This window comes from Lygodium microphyllum, chromosome 5 (genome assembly GCF_053477565.2).
Source record: "Lygodium microphyllum isolate KBCC chromosome 5, Lygodium_microphyllum_v1.1.10, whole genome shotgun sequence".
NCBI classification, from domain to species: Eukaryota; Viridiplantae; Streptophyta; class Polypodiopsida; order Schizaeales; family Lygodiaceae; genus Lygodium; species Lygodium microphyllum.
Window position 1 is genome coordinate 166000571 of NC_141139.1, and position 8012 is coordinate 166008582.

At 41.9% G+C, this 8012-nt stretch overlaps 1 pseudogene across 1 annotated transcript; it reads right to left on the bottom strand.

Annotated features, from left to right (window-relative positions):
• Positions 1-1765: 1765 nt before the first annotated feature.
• On the bottom strand, positions 1766-5356 carry LOC148036647 (EIN3-binding F-box protein 1 pseudogene; annotated as a pseudogene). The gene is made up of 2 exons (XR_015690973.1): positions 5198-5356; positions 1766-4631 (listed from the first exon to the last, which is right to left on the bottom strand). The product of XR_015690973.1 is annotated as an EIN3-binding F-box protein 1 pseudogene (transcript).
• Positions 5357-8012: the final 2656 nt, after the last annotated feature.

Here is an 8012-nt window from a genome sequence, read left to right on the forward strand (position 1 = left end):
TTGGCCGAGCAACATCACCACTAGTGCCCTAGTCCCCCACCTACACATACTCAAGGCACAACAAGGGCAAAACACACATAGGAAGCTCTTACTTACCCAGTGTTAGACCTAATACCCTAAGCCACTTACACCATTCTTTCCCTAACTCCATTCACCACCCTAACCCCCCTTCTGTACCCTACATATGCTCAACACATCAAGGGCAAAACATACATAGGAAGCTCTTACTTGCCTAGTGTTAGAGGCCCAACTCCCTTAGCCACTTGCACATCTCTTTCCCTTACTCCATTCACCACCCTAGTGCCAAAGAAGCTTGTTGATAACAAGGTTTTTTTTTTTAACTTTAATAAAGGAAGATTCCTTATGCACTAACAACCATTTCAATTAGTGGTGGTGATTCAATCGAAGACCAACGCATCAAATATATATCATACTCACGAGTTCACCTATTTGACCCTACATCTCCTTACAATCTTCTTAGTGATACGTTTCCTCAACCACAACAATAATGTCTATCCCTCCACCATGAAAGAGTACCCTCACTACTACCACAACCTTTAAACAAGAAAAAACTAGAGGCATTAACCTATGTGAGCACATGCACTCACATATTAATTATACTGTGGTCTGCATATGAATTGGGTCCTCCAATGTGGGACATAGCTAGTAAGTCATGCCTTGCCTCGTATCAGACATATCCTAGTCAAGCAACATATGTTCAATGTATACCCTTTGAAAGCCATTACACACTAGGTTTTTAATTGCAAGTATTGAAGCTTGTGCTTTGAATCTTCATGTCTACATCCAACAGCCTAATTTTTCACTCTTCTACACCAAGCAATTTCTCCTCCTAACACATCAAGTCATGATCATTGTGGAAAGACCGACCACTCAAGCATACCCCCATGAAACACAATCTTCTACAAAACTTTTGTCATTCATACCAAGATCTACCCATAGAGGCCAAATACATTCCTCACCTTCTTCATCATGAGCTGTATATGCCTCACTAACAACCAGTGGTCCTCCATCAAACTACCCCACTCAAGTCCCAACATTCAGTATCTATGGTCCATGCTACAACACACCACCTCCAATACCAATTGCTAGAAGATGGCACTCATTCAGGAGAGGGCAAATGTTAACCACATTCATGAACTACTAAGAGTGGCAACTTCTAAAATGGTATGATTAAAAAAACAACTATTGAAGTCAAAATCACAAGGTCCTATAAATAAACACCTATCATAAATAGTAACAAACAACAGTCTAACAACTTGAAATACTAAAAATAGACAAAGGCGGGACTTAGAAAAACAACACAGTGATCAAATGATATGAATAGATTATATCTCTATTCATTCACCACTCGAGATTAGTCCACTAGAAGTTATGCATGTCAAATTTCCTTCATGCAAGCAGTAAACTCCTCATAGATTCAAATACACCTCAAGGTGGACACTTCTGGAAGTAACATGTTATTTCATAGTAGCCACAACCGTAACATTTGAAGCCTTTCTATTCTTTTCAATATTAGTTTGGAGTAAGGTGCCTGCCACAGGGATAGGCAGTTTGGTTCGGAAATTCAGTCCTAGTTTGTGACTCTAAGCATGCTTTAGAGAATCCCATAAAGAGGAAATAGCGAAAGTGTAAATTACAAGGCCTTCAAATTTCTTGACTATGCAGTCAAACAAAATACTAAATTGAAACCTTAGGTAGTAAGCATTCAAACAGGTGTAAGAACTACTTAGCACTGCAATCAGAGTAAGCACAGAGCACATATGAACTTTATTTAGGGTATCAGTCAGTACAGTGCTCATAAGCATAACCTTCCAAAAAAGGCAAAAGGTGTACATGCTACAAGAGCAGGAAAAACTATGTAGCTGACATTTCTTCAGAACTGAGCTTGGAAAAGTAACCCCTATTGCCAAAGCCCAAGGCATAATCTTTCGTTCCAGATTATATGAGCTATAGGCTAACAAGTGTTCTGAACATAGCCAGAACCCTGGAAAAAACCAGCACAATGATGACATATAAAACAGCAAGAGCTTGCCGAATCCCAAAAGCTGCATCAAGGAGTAGCAGCATTTGAAATGGCTAAAACAGGTGAGCACCTGCAAAAATAGCAAGCCTTGGAAAACATAAAAGACAACGGCTAAAGCCCATTTCATGGACCCAAAAACCTATTTTGAGTAACCCCTATCTAGCATACTTCTCCATGTATCTCCATGCCGCAACTGTAGCATGTGAAAAAGGGAAGTGCCACACTTCCGATAGCAATAAGAACTTTAAGCTGTCAACCAACATACCAAATATACTGAGCTTCCCAGCTTGCAAATCTGGGAAGAATGTCTGATGTTTAGGCACTCAAAACATCACACTTCCATAAGCGAGAGCTGAGACTGTCCACTGCCTTCTGTGTGAGACGTTCACAATTCTTCAAGTTTAAATCCCGTAAATCTGGGCACCCAACTTCAATAGCCCTCAAAACTTTGTCTGTAATTCCTCTACAACCTGACAGATTCAAGGACATCAGAGTCTGGCCTACACCATTGACTAGTGCCATCGCCCCACCGTCAGTGATAGCACACTGAGATATATCCAGGTCTTCCAGCACATTACACTGCTTAGCCACAGCCATAATACCTTTATCAGTGACCAGCTTACATCCATCCAATATCAGATTTCTCAAAGACCCACCAGACTGCTGAGCAATGGCACATACAGCCCAATCTGTGAGCTTCACACATCCTTTCACATTTACGCTCATGAGCTTGTTGCGTCCATTACAAAGGCAAGCCAGCAAGCCCTCATCAGTCAATCCTGTCAGCCCACTGAGATCCAGATCTGCCACATCAGGGCAAAGAAACCCCACAAGTGCCAAACACTTGTTCCCCACATTAGAGCAATCAGCAAGACTGATTGTTTTTACTGAGGAATCACGTGAGAGAGTAGGAGAAAAAAATAGTCCCATGTTTTGATCTTCAATACCATCACATTTCTGGAAACTTGCTACCCTCAACTTACCAGTCTTACTAGCCAGTACTGCAGTCAAGCCTTTCCCAGTAATTAGTTTGCACTTTTCCACATGTAAAACTTCCAAAAGAGAAGCAGCCTGCACAAAGGCTGACAAACCAAGGTCACTTATATTGCCACATTTAAGAAAAGAGACCTGCTTTAAGGCACGGCAGCTTGATCCAAGAAGAGCCAGTGCACTGTCTGTAAACCTTCTACAACCACTGATTGACAATTGTTTGACAAACGGCAATCCTGGAGTCTTGCTGAATGCAGTAAAACCAGCCTCTGTTACCTGATCAAGATTGTGTAGATTAAGACTCACCAATGCCCTGCAATAGACACCAATAGATACCAGGACTTTATCCCCCATCCTTAAGCCTTCCACTGTCATCTTTTTGAGTTTTTTGCAATTTATAAGGACTGCCCTGATGCCATCATCACCTACTAGAGGGCAATTCTGGACTGTTAAAGATTGTAAATGGGCGCAGCCCTCACCTATTGCTATCAAGCCAATATCACCAACCAGTGCACATTCAACCAGGTTTAAATAGGACAGCATAGGGCAGTTTTTTCCAATACACTGCAACCCCCAATCTCCTACAGCAGGACACTTGAGAAGATCTAGTTTCTCCAGGAGATGGCACCCTTCTGCTATGGCAGCCAGTGCGCTGTCACCAAGGTTACTGCAGTCCCATAAATTTAGGACCTTCAGAGCCGAACAGCATATTCCAATAGCTGAAAGGCCAATATCAGTAACACCTTTCCTACAGACATCTGAATATCCACCTCTGATGGAAAGCTTACCAAGCCCACCACGAGCTCCTGTCCCAACTGCAATGGCAGCTAGCCTAACATCTGTTGCCTTCCTTCCATCTAGACATCGAGAAAGGTCACCAAGAGTCCATTGTGGTTGACGCTCAACCCTTTTACCATCTTTAAGATCAACTTCTGATGTAGATTGAAGTTCCTGGGAAAACAAGGGAGAATGCTTTTGGGTGACCTTGAAAGTGTTCCGTTGCATGTGACTTTGAAGCATGAGCCAACGCATTGAAACTGAAGCACATGCAGATCTATCACGGGCACTAGGCAAGAAGGAAAATATCTCCATAAGTAGCTCATCTGGAAGCTGGTTGATAATATCACAATTGTGCCTCTGATCCTGTTTGACAGAAAAATCGTATTTTGCACATTTGGCTCCCGCACTGAAAGAAAAATCATTCTGCACAGAAGTATTAGACTGATAAGAACCACCATAACCAGAGAAGAGTGGCTTTCTGTCTTCTTTCCTAAGGAAGTAATCATCATTCTCGATCCACACAGCCCTTTGAGGAGAGTCCTGAGTGGTTCTGGGGCAGACTCTGCGAGTACAACTGCCATAAAGCACCTCATACAGTTCTATCAGCTGGCTTAGGCCAATGTTTACAGATTGACACTGCTGCTGAACAATGGATCCCTCAACGGCTGCCCACTGCTTCAAAAGCTTGGCAGCTTCAAGCTCTAGCACGTAAGCCTGGAAAACATCCAGTAAGAAAAGCGTCTTCACACCTGCACCTCTGCTAGCGGGCCGTTTCTTTGCATTCTTTCTCCGCATCTTATATCCAAGCCCCAGTGATCTGCACAGGGGATGAACAAGGAAGGTGTTACAGACAGTAATAAAAGGCAGCGATTGACTACAACAGTTCAGTGAGGAGCCTTTGGAAACTAGACCAAAAAACAATCTCTCTCTCTCTCTCTCTCTCTCTCTCTCTCTCTCTCTCTCTCTCTCTCTCTCTCTCTCTCTCTCTCTCTCTCTCTCTCTCTCTCTCTCCTAGAGAACTACGGCGCAACAACTACGCAAACAAACCAGGCCTGCCCTCCCAGGCCCCCAGAAAAAATCGTGTGCACGCGTAATAATAACAAGATAAACCAAGTCTTCTCGTATTTCGACAACAGAATGCAAGGCACAACCCTAAAACGAGACCTAGCAGCAAAAAACCCGATCGACGCAGACGCAGACGCAGGCATGGTAAAAGCAAACCAATTGTTTGGTTTCAGCTTGAAGTGGAGACCTTCCGGTAACAGAGTTTGCAGAAACCAAAGACAGAGAAGCACAGAAGTTACAGAAAGACAGACAGACAGAGAGAGAGAGAGAGAGAGAGAGAGAGAGAGAGAGAGAGAGAGAAGGGAGAGGGATGCTCACCAGGAGGGAGGCTATCTGCCAAAGAGCTTCTTCACTTCTGGAAGCGAATGAGCCACAGAGAAGGAGCTTTGCTCTCTGTTGTTTTTAAGACCCTGGCTTGGGCCGACGCTTAAAAATGGGGAAGGGGGCTCCATGGCAGCTGTGTGTCTTTATGTGCGTGTGTGTGTTTGGGGGGGGGCAAGGTGCGTGCACCCTTTCGCCTTCCCAGGTTCGTCCCCCCTACCCCCCCCCCCCCCCCATCATCATCATCATCATTCGTCGTTCGTTCACTGTAGGACTCGGCTTTCAAATGTACATTTGCACCCATCCTAGCTGCCCTTTTAGGCTTGGTTCACACGCCCGTTTCCCAGCGACGGAAGGGAGATCCAACAATACCGCTCAATTGAATACATATGCATCTTATAAAGATATGAGGTTTTACGAGCCAATACACCCTTGACAAACCAACAAAAAAGGGTGCTAACCAAAACATTAGACTTTGATAAGATCCCAAGAGCATCAGGGGGGGCTATAAGATTTTTCCAAGTTCTTGAAACTATAGCCATTTTCTCATGCTTGATTTGAAGGATGCCTTGTCACAGTGAGATGCCTCATAGAGTGACCAAAAACAAATTGACTACATGTTGATACTTAGAATTTAACATGATGCATAAATGCATTAGGGCTATGAAAATTTCCAAGTTTTTGGAACTATGGTCCAGTATTTTGTGGCAAGGAAGGGAACCCTTGTGATAGTGAGATGCCTTAGATATACTCTAACCTTTAGTGGTCAAAGAATGACTATCTTCATACATCATGTAGAGATATCACTGAATATGGGAGCACTTTACAAATGAATTAGAGGCCATCTTTTAATTAGTCCCCTTACCCTATTGTAAGAATTGCTTCAACCCATCAATTTCTACTGTGTTCCATGTACACTTGTTTCAAATAAGTTAAGCCAATTCAAATCGGTTCACCAAATACTTCACCATATGCATTCAATGTATGGAGATATGGGCCTCATTTCAAAACAATCCCCATTCAAGCATATGTCTTAATCTCACAAGTTGAGCCCAAATGTGATGGAACAAATGAACAAGGTTTAGGTACCTACTCATGCCATAGAATTACAAGTAAGCAAACAATTGAATGTGGATTTTCTCATGGCAACACAACAATTGCACATAAAGTCATATAATCTTCATGGAGGGGTGACGGGTTCTAATGACATGCATGGATGACTACTTTGGTAGGTGGTGCAATCGGGCAAACGATGCCCTATTCTCATTCAAGATAAGAACCACATGATGGATAAACTCGTAACCCTTTCCTCTTGCGGCTCATTTAATCCTCCATTGGTTCAGCCAATGACTCTCTTCAAGATTCTCAAACTATCTCACTAATTTGTGCACTAAATGCTACTTAGCATGGACAATACATAACCATATACAAATTCTACAACACTACATTTTTCATTTTGAAAGTAACTCCAAGTTTTGAGAATTCAATGAGCTTAGAGTTTTGCAAATTGACCACCAACAATTTGGCATAAGCACACATCTTCACTAGTGGAGGAGCGCTCCAAAGATCTCATGCATCCATATCAATTAACATGTAGTGTTTAGTAAGTTATAGGTCAAGTGATGCTTGCACTCATCATTACATAAGAGAGTGAAACATCCATTGTGAGGGATTTTACATGCAAATTAATGAATCTCAAACACTATTTATCAATACTTCTTCACACATATTCGTTATAAAGAAGTTCCAAGGCCAACTAGAATATTTCAAACAAAGCCATAAGTGAATCCCTCATTACTAGATTCACCATGTTGAACTTGTACTTCATTTAGAGTCCCTAGTTTCAAGATCTATATTTAAAGTGTTTCCAAAATTGTGGAAAACTAGTAGGGATGTGTGTGTGTGTGTGTGTGTGTGTGTGTGTGTGTGTGTGTGTGTGTGTGTGTGTGTGTGTGTGTGTGTGTGTGTGTGTGTGCACACGCGCACGTGTGTGTGCACTTTGGAGAGAGAGAGAGAGAGAGAGAGAGAGAGAGAGAGAGAGAGAGAAGTTAAGGGTGTTCTTGTTATGCCCTATTTTTCTAGCAAAGCAAGTGTTTTTAAAAGTTGTTAGTTTAGGGTTAGAGTTCAAGAGGTCACATGAGCAAAAACATATCCGTATTTTATTTCTCACTAATTAATTGTGCAAATTTTCCCTCCTCCTTAAGTAGAAAGTGTAGCCAACTAAATGTTCCATTTGTAAAATAAGGGCAAATTTGAGTTGGATAAACCACCCAAACCCTCTAGTGACTTTCAAAACCTGCAACGATCCAATATGGAAAGACTACAGGATGTGTCTTGAGCCCAAACCCCAAAATTGCAAAATTGTCTACAAATTGAGAATACGAATAGTTCTCAAAAGAATGTGGTAGTGGCCCCATGTGGGTGAAGAGATTGGAAAGGAATAGGAAGAGATAAAAGCACACCACACTTTTGAGGCCTTCCCCATCTTGGAAGGAATAAGTGGATTGATGAGTATGATATATTTCAAAGGAGTATTGTGTGAAGCCAATGTATTTAGGTAACAATGTTGAATCTAGAGGTGTGACTCTTGAGACTTTGAAAGGTATAACAATTTAGGGTAGCTAGCAAATGACATGTAAACATCAAGCAAGATAAAGATTTGTGGGTGAAATGGATTAGCAACTTCTCAATGCTTTTAATGTCTCAAATATGTCATTTTTTGATAAGGCTAAATGAACTAAGGTAATTCTTGAGATCTTGTGGAGTTGAAAAGTTTAGGGTGAGTGAGTTATGTGTGGATGAGTTGATTGAG